Consider the following 19951-nt stretch of genomic DNA (forward strand, 5'->3'; position numbering starts at 1 on the left):
TGCATCTTATGTGGTGCTGCTTTTTTGGCTAGGTGGTTCAGAAGCCCACACAGTGCTCCCAGCATGAAGAAGAGACAAAAACAAGCAAGAGAATCAGGCTGTGATATTGCATGGCCAAGTGGTTATAAGGATGAAGGAAACTCAGTTTCAAGTCCCTGTGGTACCTGTACCAAAACAAGTATTGAAGACCAGGGTTGAGGTGAAGCCTGTTGCTGTCCATGCAGTGCAGTATCTTGGCTCACCAGCAGTAGGGACACAGGCAGAGGGCTGCCACATCCCCAGGCAGAGCCTTCATCCCTGGTGTAAAAAAGCCACCTGGATGGCAAAGCTTATTTCCTCAAGAGGTGGCCAGCACCAGTTTATGGACAAGCAAAGGAGGAGAAATGCTCTTCAGTGCTTGTGTTGAAGATATGCCCTCTAGTGAAGAAACTCACATGAGAGTTTCCCTCCATCAGGGTAGTGTCTTCATCACTGTACTGCCGAAGCACCTTCTTCCTCAGGCCCTGTGCACCTCCCATCCCTTCGTGCTGAGGAGCAGGTCCTGCTCCAGCCTCCAGAGAGGTGATGTGCTCTGTCCCACTGCAGTGGTTTGGAGTGCAGAGAGACCCCTGCCCCAAGCTTTGCACCCATGTGTCTCACCAATAGGGCAGTAGATGTGAAGGCTAGGGGATGAGACAAATGACTGTAGAAGCAAGGCATGAGAAAGCAGGAGAACGTGCAGATGGGTGGTCCTTCCCAAGGAAACACAAAGGTTGCTATGATGGGAGCTAGAGTTCTAGTCTGTGTTGCCTGTGAAATCATTCAGGGTGAGCCTGTCCTGCCCCAGGCCCTGCACAAAGCAGAGAGGGACCCACCGGTGCCTGGGCAGGAGAAGCATCACATCTCACTGCATCTCTGATTCACCAGCTTCTGTGCCAAAATATCACCAGCGCCGTGCCACACACTCCTCCTCCTGGCCCCACCAGCATCTGTGCTGCACTGCAACCTCCTGCATGTGGGTGTAGGATGGGAGTGCTGGCCCCAGCACAGGGCAGGTCGAATCCCTGGTTTTGGAAAGAGAGGAGAGCATGGGAGCAGCTAGCTGGTGGACCTAAGGAACAGCAGGACAGGGACCCAGCTCTCAGCAGCATCAACACAGCACAGGAGCAGGAAAGCCACATGCATGGACTCATTCCTCTCTCCCCCGTTTGCATTTCACCTCAGTCTATATTTGAAGATAATGGATGCGATGCTAAAAATAAAATATGCTTCAAAAGACAGCTTTAAGCTATATCAAGCAATTTTTGCATTGGTATTAAACTGTGTTCTCTTTCCTTTGTGTGCCAATTGCCAAGAAGTACAATCTGAAACTGTAATTTATACAGCAATATATTCAAAGTTCATGTGGCTGTTAGCACTGAGGGATGATCAGAAATTCAAGACCAACTTCTACTAGCTTCAGATTAGAAGAATGATTAATTCTAGGAACAAATTTCCATTCCAAGACAAAACCCATCAAAACCTGCTGCGTGTCTGATTTCCTGGAGCCATAGAAAGTGTGTGGGTGAGCACAGCAATGAGGACTCCTTTGCTGTAAGAGGGCAAAGTAGCAAAAAATACCTCTATCAAAACTATATTGATATTCCAACACAAGCTATACTCTCTGCCTTATCAAGCTCCACTGTTCTTGGCAATATTCCCTTAAAAGAGACATTACTTGTATTTCTGAGTTATGCTTTTAGAATGTCAAAGGAGAAATCTCTCCTAAAGTCATCAGTCCTTCCTGCAGGATGAAAACATTAGTTTAAAGCATGCGATCCCATACCAAACCCAAACCCAAATCTAAATGATCAGATGTTTGATGTGGTTTTTTTTGTTTTAACATCACCTAAGCAGGAGGTGTTCTAAACTTTCCTGAATAAAGCAGAAGTACACAAAATATATCAAAAATTGAAGCTTTATATTAGTTTTTGCTTTTTAAGTTCTCATACCTTTTGTTTTTTTCCTCCTGCACGTTGAAGAAGCTGTAGGAAAGAAAAGGACCTGACATCAAAGGTATGGTCCCAAAGGCACCAAGATTTCATTAGCATCAGTTTTTAAGCCAAATGCAGCTGTTAGTGTGTAAGAACATCTACAGTGGGTCCCGCCATCCTGTCTCAAGAGTAACCAGGAGATACTGAGGGTAAAGTAAAAAGTCCAGATAATCAGCAAGCCCTGGATCCTCTGAGGGACACTTCCAGCAACCAGCACGTCAGTTTTTCTGAGGCATGGATCACATCTGGTGCACTGTGTTAAGTGGTCACGTACAGAACTTTCCTGCACACAGAATTAGGCGATCTCGGAAGACCTTATGCCACTGGGATCTTTGGTTTAAATGTTTTGTCTGTTTCTTTCATAGCTTGCTGCCCATGAAAATTTGACTCAAGAGTTTTAGGAGAGAGTGATCCCTCCTCATCCACTTCCTTCACGCAGTTCACCAGAGTATTATGTAGCACCATATGCCCCACTGTCATCCTGTTTCCAAACTGAGGAGCCCAGATCAGCTCAGTCCCTCCTCACAGACATGTCATTTCATGCCCCCGGTGCAAGTACCCCTGATTTCACATGCACCTGATACAAGGCCCTTTATGGGCCCTTAGACCCTATGCCTTGCCATCTGATCCAGATGTGCCTAGCTGCACTGCCAGGCACTGCAGGGTAAGCAGTTGGAACTAACCAAGATAAATTAAACCATTTACATGATCGGCATGCCTTTTGCTAATCATGATTTCTTCTTTCTCATGTGGAGCATTTAAGGAGCACTGCAGGACACCACAGGGAGCTGGGGTACTCAGACCAGTACTGAAATCTCAGGACAGGGGCTCAGGAGGGCTGGGGTTTTGGTCACTGCTGAGCCATGGGCGCCATGACCACGATGGCTCAGAGGAGTTGGGCTTTCTACTTTGGTTGAAGAGTGTCACCCTCCCTGGTAGTGCAGAAAGCAGGGACTGCTCAAACTCTGGGGAAAGAGGTGTTTCAGAACAGCTACTGTGAAAAATGGAGCAGACTGCTCCACACAGCTCTGTTCAGGGGTTCACCTGGACCTTCAGAGCAGGCATGATGGTGGCTGGTGTTCGAGTGGTGCTTTGTGATGATCGAGAAATGGCCCAGATGTAATAATGCACTATTGAGCCATTAGACATACACAACTGAAGTATTTTGAAAAATCTTTGAAATGAAGTTTTACAACACCATGTTCTTAGAGGCACATTGTCCAAGCACCCAACACTTGACCATTTATTAACACATAGTGTTAGTATTAACAACATTAAGTTTGGGTGAATTTTTAAAAGGAAAGGAGACTATTTGACTATTTTCTCCATCTAGTCATGCTCCTTTTTTTTATATTTTATTTCCACAGCTAAAGGACTTCAAAAAGTGTTTGGTTCATAAAAACCCTCAGCCTGACCTGGTTACAGGTGTCAGAGTGAAAAAGTTTGCTCAGAAAGGTTTCAGGGATGAGAAAGAAACATTTTTGATGCCTGCAAGGAACTTCTTCCAGCACAACCAACACATAAATGTTTGTAACAAAACTGAACATGCAAGTGATGGTGGGAGAGAAGGTGGGAGGCGATCCTGCTGGGAAAGGCACCGATGTTTTGACAGTAAATGAGAGATTATGCCTGGGAAAGGAAAGGTATATCGCTGTAGGAGAGGAGGGAAACTGATAGTGGGATGGATAGAGAGAGCTGGCATATTCAAAACAGCAAGCTAGGAAAACAGGCTTTGTAGCAAGATCTGGGTGGATTATGGTAGGGCACTAACCTTGTGATAACTGAGACATTTGAAAATCTGGGTAACAGTCTTAGGAGGGAGAGCAGACAGATAGAAATGTGAAGAAATTGCATTAAAAGAATCTGCAAGACGTGAGGATCGGGCATCACCTGGATGTGAGGACCTGCAGAGACATCCAACCTGAGGATGATGGGCAGACTGCAAGTGCAAGGTGTTTGCCCAATATATGAGGAAAATGCAGCTTAGGAGGAAGACCAAGATCTCTGTTTTAGGCATCCTGAATTTGTGTTGATGGCTAGAGGATAGATACTGACTGCTACTTTTAGAGCAAGCAGGTCTGAAGTAGAAGTGTAGATTTGTATGTATCAGCCAAGGAACAGCTTTCCAGGGCCACATCCATAAAAGACATGTCACATAACAGTGGTCCCTGGAGTCAGGGTATCTCCACCAGCCACAAAGGGAAAAAGTCACCTTTGAAACCAGACTTATCATGGTAGAGAGCAGCCAGATGTACCAGACCCTGAGTCTCGAAATGCACTTTGCTGAGGGAGGCAGTCTGCATCAGTCACATGTCAGGAGCAAAGGCACAAACATTTCTGTCATTTCCAGGGTCCCTTCTCTCAACATGGACAGAGCTTGTGAATCTGGGGAGAGAAAAGCTCAAGGAGTCAAATTTTGCTATTACATAACCATCATCAGGAAGAATGTTAATCTTCCAGGGAAAATTTGTAGGGAACAAAGGGGAGTTGGATTAGGTGGCACAATCAACTTAGAAGAAGCTGATGTGGGGAAAACCCTACAGCAGAATCAGAGAGAGTCAAAATGCTGTGAGCCTGCAGAAAAATATGTCTTTCCCAAAGTCTCTTCACTTCCCTTTGATATGACAGATGCATTTCTTTCTAGACTAGGCTCTGGCCATATTTTCAATTCACAAACTGTGATACAGATTGTGCATGGATTATTTCTTGGAGGTGCAGGAAAATAATTGTCCCCATGTACCACAAATAAGAAAAGGAGACATTTTTAGGCTCCTTCCCACCACAATCCCAAATACTCTCACTAGCTATTGAAACCAACCTTGGTCTGGTTTACTAATACCTGACTTGTTGGGCTGACTTGGTCCTAACTATGTGTGATTAGTTGCTCTCTCAACACCCTGCCCTCAGCCTGTATGTAGGCTTCATACAAACATGGTCTTCTCTCCAAGGGTAGGCAAGGGAGCACAGGAAATTGAATGCATGAGCCTCACTAAACTCATTTGGATAGCTGCACAGTGAAAGGGTTTGGGAAAAGTGCTACCAGAAGGGTAAAATAACCCAGAGCAAGCAGAAATCCCTTTATAGGTGAGACTTTCTCTTCTTCTGTCTTCCAAATTCACATGGTGGAAGATACAGCCAGCTGGACCCACAGATTTGGGTCTCTTTGAGAAGGTGAAGTGGTGATGCAGCCCTGGAGTGGTGGTTGGTTTTGCACAGAAACACTCAGGGCACATCTGGTAGCAGGAGCTACCTGCTTTCAGTCCTTCCGAAGAATGATTGCTTCTCTCTGTATTAGCTGTTCTCATGTATACAAACATTCAAGTGGTTTCCCAGAAGATGAACAAGCCTTCCCCCCTTGCATGTAGCTTCAGCATGTATTCTTGTTTTGAAAGAGACAGATATGATGTACTAAACCCAAAAAGCGTAAGTACATTTGGAACGCAAACATCTTTTGTCACAGCTTTAATGGCTTATTTCTGTACGGATGTACATAGCCCCCAGCCCCTTGGGTTGTCATCTCCACGTCAGTAGCAGACAGACAAGCAGACTCTGGAGAGCTGTGGCATGCTCTCTTTCCCAGAGTCATTAAAGCTGAAAACCCTTGACTGTCTGGTGCGCTAGGCACAAGTCATTCAGAGCAACAACTCAAACACTTCAACTTAAACCATAACAAAAAGCCAAATGCAGTCTATTCCCACAGGAGCTCCTCAGAAAAGCAGAGAAGCATGTGATTCAAAATAATCAGCCTAGTATGCAGTAATTCTTAGACCTCCCCTCAAAACTTGGGTTGCAAGAGTTATCCTTCAAAACCAGAGAACTGCAGTGTGCTGTTCTAGCTGCTGCCTCATAACCTGATGTATCACAACTTTTATTTACTGCAAGGGTTGCATGATGGCTCCAGAAAAAAATATCAATTTACAGCACAACATGCAAGGAATGATAAAAAAAATAATCATTACATAGTGTCATTCAGCAGAGCTCAAACTGAAAAGAATTTTGTATGATGCATTTCAGCTGAGAGTATTTTAGTACATTTGACTTTCCCATAGCGTTGATCATCAACAGTTTTTATCTATTCATTCCTCATTTCTGTATTTTGGTAACTTAACAGGATGCACAAAAAGTTCTGTAAGACATATATTAATACCAAATAATGACAAAAGTCTTCAGAACAGTTAAGTCCTGCAGAACTCTTGCAACATATTTCTGGAGCTGTGCTGACTGTGGTTGCTTCCTGAATGCATAGTACATTTCAGAAGAATTCTGCATTTCCAGAGCTATCCTAGTCAAGCAGACCTGACCCCCACTTGGAAAGGCACAGTGATAAAGGGCTCTTGTCTGCCCTAGCACAGGGAGCACATACAGGTTGCAGAAATGCAACTGATTCTTAATTGGATCTTTTCCAAACCTCTTTGTAACTATTCCAGTTCCCCCAGTCACATCCATTGCCCCTGCACACCCATATACACAACTTGCCAGCTACCTCCATCTGCTCAATGATAAGACGTAAAGAAAGTTCTTTTCTTGACTGAATTATTTTGTTTCAGGCCGTACATAGATATTTTTGAAGTGCTCCCCCACACAGTCTGATATTTTATCAGCAGTGTTTCTTCTGGCAGAGGAAATGGAGAGAAATGTCTTAGAGGCATCATGAAGTCACCATAACTGAAGTTGCAAGAAGAATGTTATTAATGAGTAGAAAACCCTCCGTATCATTTCATGTGCCTAACTTGGCTTGAACATTCACAAACGACTTCCCTGTTCCAAGAAATCATACATTTTCTCAGGTTTCACCGTGACTGCACAGTTATCTACATTTTGAAGAATTAGCTGGATGTCACAGCATATTTTCAACTATTTATGCACATTCATGAGGCTCCTCCGGAAGGCCCACAATTAGGCTGGAGTTGTATTTTGCTCTACAGCTGACAGCCAATCTGACAGGCTGCCCAAGTACATTTGATATTGTTAACACTGCCCAAAAATCTCATTGTGAGCTGCCATAGTGGCAAATGCCCTGATGGAGGCAGGAGGTCTGAGCTAGCAGCCAGCAGGGCAGAACTCCTTGCCAGCCTCAGTGCTGTCTGCTCCCCACAGGAGATGTCCCAGGGATTCAGGGTCTCAGCTGTAGGCAGGATTCAAACTCTGGACTGACATAGCACACCCATGGGTGTCCCCAGTGCAACAGAAGCTCCTGCCAAAGCTTGCCCTTTCCTGGTCACCAAAGTCAAGTGGCCACAAGACCTAAGCCAACCAAGTGGTCAGAAAGTCCAAGCTTTAATAGCTCCAGTGCCACTGGAGTTGTTTGGACTAACACAGACTTCACCACCTGCGGCATGTTGCGCATAGAAAGCTGCATAGCTGTTCACGCTGATGGCAACCATGCTCCCCTTCCTTTCTACCCTTGAGTCCTGCTTCTTTCCACAGTGCCAGTTCAAAACTGAGCATTAGAAATTTCAAATGAGAGGAAGAAAAGGCTTATTTTTGAAAAGTGCTTTCTGAGAGCCCAGTGCAATTCCTTCATGCTCGGCACATAACACTGCATTTGACTGTTGTAATAAAATTACTGTTTGGTCCACTGCATTTGACTGTTGCAATAAAATTACTTAATAAATCAACATGAACATCTGGCTGATGTTAACTCTTCCTCACTCTTGTGCTTTCTGCTGAGGAGAGAAAGGGTGGTATTGCTTTCTCCAAGATACCTCAGGTCTGAGTTTGCTTCCCAGTTCTTCCCACACTCCTCTGACTGATCTCCATGCCTTGCACTTCCGCCTGATGCAGTGTTGTGTGTCCTGTTTGCATCCTTATCCCCCAGCCTGTTCACCAAGACATTTGTAAAATGTCAGACCTCCTCTTATGATGCCTCTCCCTCAGTCACTTGCTATCCCTCATCTTTGCCAGTGGTTTAAAGCCTGTTTACATTTCCCATATACTGAATAACTTCCTGGGGGTTACAGCTTTCTTTAAGCAATGGTAAGAAAAAAACCTATTCATTATATTTGTGGCAATCAGAATTCCAGTCAGGGAAAGCAAAATGTAATTACACATTTTCATCAGGCAAGCTGCTGCCCCGCACCTGAGTTTATTACCAGCCGGCATATCTGATCTGGGGATGGAAGCTTAATGCTACCAGATGTCAAAGGGGAGAGACAGAAATTGTGCCCAGCTGGCCCACAACTTTCTAGAACCCTTCCCTGTCCCTGCTCAGCCTCTCACAACTAGTTTAACACCTGCTGTCCCACAGGGCAGTGGGTGCAGGCTGCTTTTGCAGTAGGATCTTTAACAACTGAACATGTCTTCTCTGGCCTCAGAAGTGGCTGGTAGTGCTGTGCTGTTTAGCAGACAAGGTCGTGCCCCCTCGTGCAGGCAGAGCAGAAGGGCAGGAGCACAACGTGATACCAAAGGGCACTTTGAAAACTATGCACATACCCTCTGTTTAGCATCCTCCTTATCTGTTGTGGTTTGGGAATGAAAAATAAACACAAAGGCAAGATATCTGGGGTAAACCCCTAGCATTTAGGTCAGTATTTTACCCCAGGTCATGGTTAATACCTTCCCCCCCCCCCCCTTTTAAAAGAGCTTTATCTTCCCCCTAATAAATATTCCTGTTTTCTTCACTGCTTAGAAATGTTCCTGAGGCTCAAACTGTGCACTTTATTAGCTGAAGCTGCTAGCCTTAGTGTGGTTCATAACCATAACTGGGCTAATGGAGCATGTAGCTAAAATAGTTATTGCTCTCTCTTGGAACTGAAAAGGCCATTTTGGAAAAGGCCATGGCTTTAGATTTATCAGGAAAGACTTCTCAGAGCTTTTCCCCTTGCTTTTCCCCTTGCCAGGATAATGGCAGGAGCAGGCTGCAGAAGAAGCCTTAGACCACCCATGCAGAAGTATCTTAATACCAGAATCCAGACCAGTGAAGGAGAACAAACACAAAAAGTGATGGGTAAATATCTTTTAAGATGACAGGCACACTTTTATGAATTCAAGGGAAAAAATCAGAATGCTTAAAATGATCAGCCAGAACCCAAGGGTTCCTTAGCAAAACAGAGGCACTCTTAGAGGATCAGATCAAGCCATCCAGACACTACCTCATGATTGACAGTGAGTATATTTGGATTTCTTTATTTTATTTTGTTAGTGCTATTATGACTTACTGACCCAGTAAAATTCAGTTATGAGAGGCCTTTGGTTATCAGAGATTCACAGAGTGATTTTGTTCATTAGAAATGAAAGCTATCCCCCAGTCTAACCGTACCATAGATAAAGAGTACATATAACCAAAAAATGAAGCACAGGAAAAAAAGAGCAAAAGCCTTCCTACCTGACGTTATCAAAACCCTGGGTGCTAAGGTTTTATTTAGTAGCACAATGGACTAATTACATATGGCTTTAGTAGTGCATATGTTATTAGCATTATCAGGCACAGAATGAGTATTTAAAAAACGCTGCTAAATTAATTTCCTTCCAAGATGAAATGAGCAGTTGCTCAGGGGACCAAGTGATACAGAGAATTACCAGAGCTTTGAAAAAGGGAGAAAATAGTGCTGTAGCAAGGAAGCAGAAAAATCAAACAGGACAAAGTATTTGTCAGCTACCTTGATTTAAGTATGAAACCAAAGAACCACAGCAGCAGACACACAAAGCATTGCACAGACCTCGTGGACTTCTACATCAGGAGAGGAGTCCCTGGCAGGAAAGGATTCCTTCTGGCCAGAGCCTGGTTTGATCCGTCACATACGTCTCACCAGGGCTGGGGCTGGTTCTTGTGTTCAAGAGAGGGGATGGTGTTGGGGGAACTCATGCTTGTTTTAAGCTGCATCCTTCTCTACATTCCCTAGCACGACTGACGATGGTAAGCCAAGTGGAGTAAATCACCTCCATCCCTAAGGATGTGTCCTATCCCACCAGGCTGAAGTCCACCCTGCAGGATGCTCCTGAGGTGGTGAACCTCACTGCTGGAAGACCACCCTGATTAGTCAGAGACAGTGTCTCTTAGCAGACCTGTAAGAGTCAAATGTATTGGTTCTTAAGCCCATGGTGGCAAGGTAAGAAAAGTCCTCACTCTTTTCCACCTTGTATCCGGCTGCAGGGCTTGCAGCAGGGAAAAGTAAATGCCTCCTTGTGTTTATGAGATTTTTCAAGGGAGCTGGGTCTCTCTGGACAGGGGAAGACATTCACATCAAATTCAAAATGAGAAGCAAACTTCAGCCTTGACCAAGTGGAGTGGCCATTTATCAAGACACTGCCTTGAAGTGAGAATACACCTGAGAAAAGGCTGTGGTACCTTGGAAGCACATGTCCTTACTCTGTGTGCTCCTGCAGGAGTCTCTGTCTTGCCTCTTGCCTCTTGCCCTCACTTTTGACCATGGATACTTTAGAGGCAAGAGGCACTGTTTAATCTTACACCTACATGGCTCCTGGTAGTATCAAACCCAACAACAGAGGTTGGAAACCTCCCCTTCCAAGCCAGGGATCACGTTATTTCCTTTCACACACACCAGGAATGTGTTACCAATATTCTGTATTTTGCGTTGCTCCTGGATGTTGCTGCATAGGTAATGCACATGCCCCCAGAGCAATCTGAAATCCTGCCTGACCCTCAGCCTGGGACTGGTTCCCAGCCACACGTGTGCTCTCTCAGGTACCCTAGAGGGGAATCCCATTTGCTAAGCACTCCTATTCAGCGTGCACCCAGAGAAAAAGCTCTCAAAAAGCTGGCTTGGCGGGAGTTCCAGAATCTTCTTGAGGAGCAGAACCTGCTCTTTTGTCTGTCAAGCAAACTGAGAATAAAGGAGGTGAAGGATGAGGCCAACGTTTTCAATTAGAAAATGGGAGGAAGGAAAGAATCGGCTTTCCCATTCTATTGATTTCCCAAGGGCACCCCAAGCTGAACTAACTTTCTCTTCAATTTTTGGCTTGGCTGTCCCATTCTGCTGTTTTCAGTCTGTATTTTAGTCTCTGTCTTTGCAGAAATAGGAGGAAATAAGCCACAAGTAAGGGAGAAGAAGGAATGGCATTCAAAAATTGCATGTTTCCCTGCCTCAAAGGCACTCCTAAGCATTTCTACATGTGTATCTTCACGTAAACTGCATTCTGTCCTTGCCTCCCTCCTCCTCTCTCAGGCATTTATTTCTGTAGAGAAGGCTGACAGCTTGTAAGGGAAGAGAGAATTGTCTCAGACACAAGTGGATGCTGCATGAGGGAAGACACTCATCACTGCTGTATCAAATCTTCTAAATGTTGCCTAATACATAGAACTGGTCATAAAAGAACCACAAGAGCATGAACAACTCAAGAGCTTGACACAGTCACAAAGACTAAATATTTAACTGATTCGCTGATTATGCAAGAGGTGAGCACAAACCCCAGCCCCAATTCCCTGAGAAGCAATGCACTGGACTACACTGGTGGCACCAATTGACAAGTGGCACGGAGACCTGCCCAGCTGCCACACATGGCTCAGGGCAACCTAGCTTCCACCCCAGCCTGGAAGCAAATGAGGGATCGACTACTACAAAGGAAAATTTTACAAGGCTTTAAAAGTTACTGAAGTACATTTTTGAGCATCACCCACAGAGCCTTGATTTATTTTTTTTTTTTTAATTCTTAAAGCAAGAGCTACACCAAACACAAATTTTACAAACCAAGTTTAAATTCTTAAAGCACCTTCCCTCATGTCCTGCAGTACTGTGGGCACTTCACTGAGGTGCATTTGCTTCAAAATGTGCTTCACTTGTTCCTTAAGGGCATAAGGGCCATCCCCTAAATGGACCAATGGGCTTCACAGAAAAAATTGCACATCCTTAGCTGTTGTAGCTGGAGAGTTCAGGTGAGAAAAACCTGTGTTGGTCACAGCTGGCCTTTGGCTTAAGCCTGCAGCCCTGCACTTAACCCTCTGCAGGGTCTCCAGTGCCTGTGTAAGGCCACTGAAGTCAGATAAATCAGCTCAGCTTCTCCTAAAAAGAGCATAGCACCATCTTTCAGGTTTGTAATTCTAAGAGAAAGAAAACAAAAAAATGTACTGTGCTGTAGACACCACACACAGCTGAGCTTCACCCTGTCTGGAAACAATATAAAATTCACATGCAAAGCATAAGGAAGACACAAAGGGCCCTGTCAACCCCTACACACTTGCAACTGAGAGCTCCCCTCTGAGCCTATATAAACACCATATGCACTGTTGGGATTGTGAAATCCTGGGGGCAGCTACGGCTGGGTAAGAACCTTTAGGCAAGAAGATAATGCAAGAAAGAGTGAGACAAGCGGTGTGTTAGACAAACGCCAGCACAGTCCTTGCAACAACCCACCACACAGCACAGTGCACGCTGTGAGGAGCTTCACTCAGCTGCTGAAGGCAAAGCATGGACAAAAGATTAATTGAGCCCTAAATAATAGCTCTTGGTGTAGAGCCATATCTCTGCGCCTTGAAGCACTACACTCTCCAGCCTGTCACATCCCCTGACAAATGCCAGTGACGCCCAAAGATGCAGGAGGCCAGGAGGATTTGCTAACCTTTTTGAGAAAAAAAAACAGGTATTTAAACAGCACGGTTTAAAAAGTAAGTACTCAAAACCGAGAGGGTGTCTGAGATGTGCACTGAGTACCTGAGTATGCATTGCACTTACCTGACAACAGCAGAACCAAAAACCAAACAAAGCTACCCCGTGCCTCTGAAGTGGTCCCCTTCAGATCTGGATTTGCCAAGACACTGTGAGAGATCTGGAGATAAGGACCTCCCCCTACTGAAAGCATGCTCCGTGATTAACATCCCATAACTTACAGACTGCCAAGTTAGAAGTAATGGGTTTTTACTACTGCAGAGACATTATTTCAGACCTCTTCATGGGTCTGACAGTTTATCTTGACACTTGTGTAGGCACTTGCCTGTGTCGACACAACACAGGCTCCAAGGCTGTGATCTAGTTTCTGAATATATTAAGAGAAGAACTAGACTGGCATGTGCAAACAGGAGGGAAACCTCTCTGGAAAAGTTGCATTAAGAACCTGCTGCTATTCAGAAGTGAACAAGACATTGTTAATCGCTCATATTTCATGAGCCTAGGGCTGCTCAGAGGCATGTCATCCACAGGGCAGGGTAGCCATGCTCCAGTTTCTTTGCTGACCACTCTTTGTCATCCTAAGTTACTGGGAAAGGATGACACATTCAAACTGGAGGCCTCAACAGCACAGGTATCTCAAGTGCTGTGAAAGCATCACATTCTTATGACTTTCTGGACAGACTTGCCATCTACTCCACCTGAATATGCACACTTTGCCAACAGCCTGTGTGGAGCTGCAGCACGTCTGCAGGTCACAGACCCTTTCACTCCAGCCAGTGCTGTCAGAAGCACAGGATTTACCTTTTGCTAGGGACCCTCTGTGTTTACATTTTCCAAGTGGCTTATGAGTTTATGGCAGGTTACCGGGAACATCAAGTGTTGGACAGATTTAAGTGCCAAAGGTCACCAGCAATGAAGAGCATTTCAAACTCAACCCGTGACGATCAACACCTTCACTCTGAAGATGATACACTTGCATTTGATGTGGGTCTAATGTGAAGTACTCAACTGCCAACTTTACAAACTCAGAATTGTGAAACTCTTGAACTTCCACAAAATTTGCTTTTTAACTCCGACAGAGATCGACAAGGTAAAGCTTTTGAATCTTGCATCAGCAGTTTTATTGCTAATAATATCTCAAAAAATGCATCAGTTTCTCAGCTCAGATGACTTTGATGAAACCCACTAAGTTATTCAGCATGAGCTAAACACACACACACACACACAAAAAAACAACACACACAAAAAAAAAACACCTGAAAAATCCCCCAAAACTCCAACAAACAGGACACAACCTTGTTCTTTTTAAAAACTTCTGCTGTGACCAGAGAATGAAAATCCATAATGTTGAGGTGTTTTTCAGTCAAACTATCCAGAGATTGTACTGGCAGAATCCCCTGAATTTGAGGATATATTTTTCAAGATTATACTGAGAAAACACAAGGCTGAGAATAGATCTATAGTTGAGGAGGATACGGCCATACTAAAATGAGAGCCCAGAGATTTTGCAGTGACTTTTCCACAGATCTGAGTCACAATGAGCAAAACCCTGACAGTGCTTGCTTTGAAGTACTGTTTTACTAAAGCAGAAAATTAAAACCTATGTGCCTCTTTCTATGATGAATTATTCAGCTCCTCCAGAAAAAAGGAGAAAAAGAAGAAAGAAGCCAGGAAGCACAGAGGCATTGCTCACAACATACAAGTACGAATCTAATAACTTTAGGAATTCCTATGGAAATAAATTTTAAAGTAGTTTTCAGCACAGGAAGTGTGGCCTCAGTTCACATGAAACAAATGTGCATAAAACGGATACCAAAGATGCCCGTGCAGCTGCAGTGCAGTGAGCTGCAGCCATCCATCATGCAGCTGCTGGCCAAGGGAACTGCCCATTTATCTAATTGCAATTTCTGCAGCTATGATCACATCTTGTATATGTACTTCTGTAAGTGGACCTTCATTTTTCTCTGATCTGCTCTCTCTGAACAAAATATAGTGTACCTGCAAGAGGGGAACCATCATCTCAAAACTCAAACAGTCATGGTTCATCTTGCGCACTACCAGAGAGAAAACAATTCTAAAGTGATATTAAATCTCTGAAGTTAGACAACTTTCATTTTCAGCAGTTTATAAATAAGACAGAGATGTTTATATTTTATTGTGCTAATATGGATGGCTTGAATGCTCTTCTCCTCAACTAGAATGTCCCAAGCAGTTATTTCTAATGATCATCGCTTTAAAGTGCTGCATTATATGCCACCCTCAGTACAAATGGATTTTATATAGAGATTGATACTTTCTCCACTACTATGACTATGTTTAATTCAAATGTAGTTGGAACACAGCAGGAAAATGTACTGCTTCAAAATTCAACTCCTACTGCAGAAGAACAAGATAAGAAATTCAGCTTATCTCTTGATTAAAGCAGATCAGACAGAGCAGTCAGTATATGAATATTAATATGTATGAACCTCAATAAATGAAAGCAGTGTTCTGTTTACAAGGCAGTGCTGGATGGAAGTGTTTTTGAAGTTGTGTAAGCAAACCCCCTGTGGCTAGCTGGTGGTGGGAATACACTTGGTGCTGCTTCTTCCAGCAGTGCTGCTCTGGATCAGCTATACTCACAAGGAGTGGGTTTGGTGATGGGCTAAGATCATGCCTATCCCATCTACTGCCTGCTCTTTCCTCTTGCATACCCTGCACAGACAGCATCCTTCTGCTCACATCCATCAGGTTGTGAGTTCCCAAGGGCAGGCAGGGCTTCTGCCTATTAGGGCTCTACAGCGCTTAGCACCACCACGTGCCTGCCACCTTCAATCTATACCTTTATTTACAGCTTTAAAAAGTTTAATTTATTCATACCCGAATTTTAACTTTTGGTGGCTTCAGAAACAATATTTTTTTTCCAGTTTTTAAGAATTGCTTGGTGCTGAGTACAACACACACACACACGGAACAAAGTCTTGGGATGATGGACAGAAGCCCCCATGTCTTGCCAGAAGCTGGACTGATCCCTGAAACAGTGGACATGGAAAAAGGCCAGATGATGTTTTGTGACAATATGCAAGTCCTCGGGAGATGAGAAGAATAACCTCTTATTATAGATTCAGAAACACAGTTTCCCTGAAAAATGGCAAAAAGGGTCCTCATTTTGAAGAAAGGGTATAAAAGACAACTTCTTGGAGGTCCATTTCGGCCACATTAATGAGAGCAAGCTAAATATAGTTTCAGAGATGGCTGCTGCACTCCAGCCTATCAGATTGGCTGTGGAAACGCAGCGCAGCCTCCCTTCCATCTTCTCAGAGCTGATGTTTACAGTGAATAAAATACATAATTAGGCAAGCAGTTGGCAAAAGCCATGATTTATCATATTAAGCAATTAAGAAGCACTGGACTGGTTTGGCTGCAGCTTTGAAAAATCTGCATTTATCTACAGAGGCAAGACTGATCCCACCTTAAACTGGGCCTGATACCATCTACTCCTAGTTTAGGGAAAGAGAAGGACACTGACTAAGATGATGAAGCACTCAAGCCATCATAGTAATGCATTTGTTCTTTGCTTTTTATCTTTTTTCCATTAGTAACACTAGCATTTAACTCTAACAGAGACATTTTTCCTCTCATCATGATCCTTCATGATTTCAGAGCAGAGAGAAAGAAATCAAAGCAAAGCCACAAAGTTGCATGCCCATCATACATGTATAGAATCATAGAATTATAGAATAGTTAGGATTGGAAAGGACCTTAAGATCATCAAGTTCCAACCCCCCTGCCATAGGGAGGGACCTCCAATATCTCTTTCAAAATATCCCACCTTTGATGCCTAGCATCCTCTAGTTATAAAAATTGTACATTACATGAAACTTTCTTCTCATTTATGCTGTTAAATTCCAGCCAGTTTAGATAATGGAAGTATTTCAGTGTTGGTTTCTGGCTCCCCACACTAACACACAGTGCTTTGGTTGCGATATTGCAAGTAAAACATTCAGATAGACTGTTCATGCCTGGAACTGTTAAATGTTTGAGAAGCCTTCTGTACCCACAGAGCTTGAAAACATTTATAAAGGTATGAATATTTTAATCAATGACTAGCTGGTAGTGGCAGGAATTTTTAAATGTTAGTGTTTTTATCAACAGTCTTACTTGAGACACTGCGGTGTGTGTTGAATTGTAGGAACTGTATCGTCATTCTGGTAAGGGGGTATCACAGGAGCGTTTTATATTAGCTGCAGCTCCACAATCACTCATCACCTTCCCTGGTCATTACTCCTCAGATGAAACACCAAGGAGGTGGAGGATCCCCTCTGTTTTGCCTGGAGCAGGTACACACTGTCAATGCTGCTATTATCCCTACCTACACAGCCAGAAAGGATTTTTTTGTGCTGTCAGCAATCTGCACATCAAGACATGCTCAGTGCAGAACGAGAGTTAATGAGCTGCCTCCTTTGTGCAATTGTATCAGAGATCAACAGACCTGGGTGTATGAAAGGCCTCCATGTAACTAAAGGCAGCAATGGAAAAATTCATTCAGATTATGTGAAGTATCATGGAAGGAATTATTTTTCAAGCAACATTTCTGCTGTACAGGTTTTTCTTTTCCAGCCCAGAGTTCTGAAGCAACACTATGCTGCGTAGCCAATGTAAAATCTCTATTTTTATTTCCATTTTTTACTTATTTCCCCCTTAAAAAAAGACTAAGATGAAGGATACTCCAGAAAAACACACCCAGCAGCTATCATATCTGCTTTCAAACTCCTCAAAACTCATCTTGCTGCAATGCTTCCAACACATGCCATGCCTAGTCACTGATACACCTAAAGTACACCAAACAGGTTTGCTGCTCTGACCAATGTGAATGTTACTGTTTCCTTCCTTTCCATCCATTGTACACTGGGGATGTATTTTAGGGAACTTCTTTGTGAAAACACTCACCTGAATCTGTGCATGAATCCCACACTTTTGGTAGCCCCTCTCATCGTAACGCATCACTGTCGTGGAGAGTTAATTATGGTTACTGTGTGGAAACCTCAGAGCACTGTCTCTCTTGCAGAATAATGGCGTGTGTGTGTCCCTTACTTCAGTTCACTGCCATGCTCCTTGTCCGTTGGCAGCTTTTTGGATGTTTCATGTATGTTAGTGATTAGCTCTGCTGCTACACCCAAGCTACCAATTTTGCTGAGATCTCATGTGATGAACAGGATGTACTAGTGACTGTACTTGTTAAACGAGCCTTCTTAGCAATTTGCTTAAAACAGAAAATCAGATGTGTAATGAAGTAGTTAATTAACATATTAAATATACTGTTACCTCTGTCTGGCCTGAGGATTAGCCAATAGGTGGGGTCTTGCCAAGCTGCTTCAACTACAATACAACTGATGATGCAAGTCGAGCTTACTTCCTTGGTGCAGGGATGTTTATTATCATACATAACATACACAGTCTTGTTTCCCTGAACACAGGGAGCAAACAAACTGCAGCAGGTTCCTTGCTCAGCCGCCCAGCCTGCCTTTCCAGGGAGCACCCTGCCCAGAAGTTCTGTCTGTTGGCTTGCTCCCAGTGGCTGCTTGCTCCCGGGTCTCTTACTACAGCCTTTCAGTGACTCCATAACAAATACATTCCTCTGGAAAGCTGGAGTTATTTTTAACCCACTCACACACAGCTGTAATCAATGCATAGTCCAACCCCGCATTCACCGGGCCTCTGGGGAACCCTCCACCCACCAGACTGGCTTCTGCTCCAGCCTCATAGGCATGGCCCGGTGCTGAGCTGTATTTACACAGAGGTACGCTAATTGTGACTGCCAATTAGTGAACATGAATGCCAAGCTACCATTCACCTGGGCTTTCAGCAGAGCAGGGGATGAAGGGTGTGCATTATGGTGATGATGGACACCTTGCTTTAAGATACCAGCTGTGACTCCTTCAAGTCGAGGGACCTGTCCTTCTTCAAGGAGCGTATAAAGACAGCTCAGGCTTTCTCAGCTGATTTCTTCCCAGAGTATGTATCCATATTCATCTCTGTTGCACCCAGGCCATCCCACTGGTGGCCCACCAGCCCCAATCAGCCTTGGGCTTCTCTCTATCCCCCTCCTGAGGTACTTAAACTCATCCTGGTCCTTTGGCTTACTTTTGATCAGTTGCACTACTGCAGACCCACTGCATCAACCTCCATGGCTGAGAAATCTGGACAGCCTGGGTCACAACTGTGACCACATGAGCCCTTACATGGTGTTATTGCAAGTCACGCTTAGAAAATGCAACAATGGGAGACATCTTTACTTTGCTATTTTCACTCCTTAACAATCAGAACTTTGAAACAAATTTATAATCAGGAGTCCTGAAGGTCCCTGAGAAGACAGAATGTTCAAAAAGATCAGGAAGACTTTGTTGCCATGACAAATCAGTAAGGAAGCACTAAGAGTGCGCTGTAGTCGTGCTTGGGAAAACTGCAGGTCTCTCTTGCAGTGGAGGGGAAGGCATGGAGGAGCTGAAGCATTTCTTCAGCAGCATCCTGGAGGAAAGCATTAAAGGCACTGACCTTTCCGCTCACTCCAACTTTAATATCTGAATGTAAACATTTATGAAAAGGAATCAGTCAGCAGGAAAGGAGGAGCTCTGGTCATTCGGGGACAGGACAGGACTACCACGGAGAATTCAGACCAGAACAGCCAACACCAAAGCTGCTGAAGGTGCTCGTCCATAGTCCATATTCAGCAGAAAGGCTCAAACAATGGGCACTGTCCCTGCTACAAGGCAGATGCCAGCTTCATCCCCATACGGCATTTCTCCCCTCTCTCCCACAGCCCCCTGATTTGTGCTCCTGTGCACAGCCCAGTGCAGATGCAACCTGAGCACACTCGTGGGGGCTCACAGGGCCACAGAAACCAGGTGAGGAGCAAAGTTGCCATCCCCTGTCTGAACAGCTTTAATAAGCAGCTTGTGGCTGTCTAGTTACAGTATGGGCACAACCAGCAGCAGCGAGGGCTCAGCTACAGCGAAATAAAAAACCCATGTGAATTCTATCCCTTTAAACCCCAGGAGGGCTGAAATCGTGCTGTCTCTCTGCCAGCCTCCTGCAGGCAGCTACTGCTCCCCTCCAGGCAGCCCTGCTGGTCCTGCATCCCTGGTGGGAGCTTGTGGTGGGGCTGCCAGAGGAAAGACAGCTTGTACCTACTCCTGGAGATACTCTACGTCCTTTTCCAAGCAGAAATCCCACCAGCAGGCAGAGGATCAGCTGCTCACTGGTTTACTCATCAAGTGAGCATTTCCAGCCTCAAATAACACACACGGTGCCTTTAGGGAGTGGGAGGAGGGTGGTGGGCTCCCCGCTGCCTTGCTATAGGGCAGGCTGCACGGCACCCGGCTCTCCTCAGCACCAGCT

Source organism: Neopsephotus bourkii, unplaced genomic scaffold (genome assembly GCF_033783945.1).
Source record: "Neopsephotus bourkii isolate Nb327-2 ecotype Australia unplaced genomic scaffold, CSIRO-AGI_Nbou_v1 NB_1630, whole genome shotgun sequence".
Classification (NCBI taxonomy): domain Eukaryota; kingdom Metazoa; phylum Chordata; class Aves; order Psittaciformes; family Psittacidae; genus Neopsephotus; species Neopsephotus bourkii.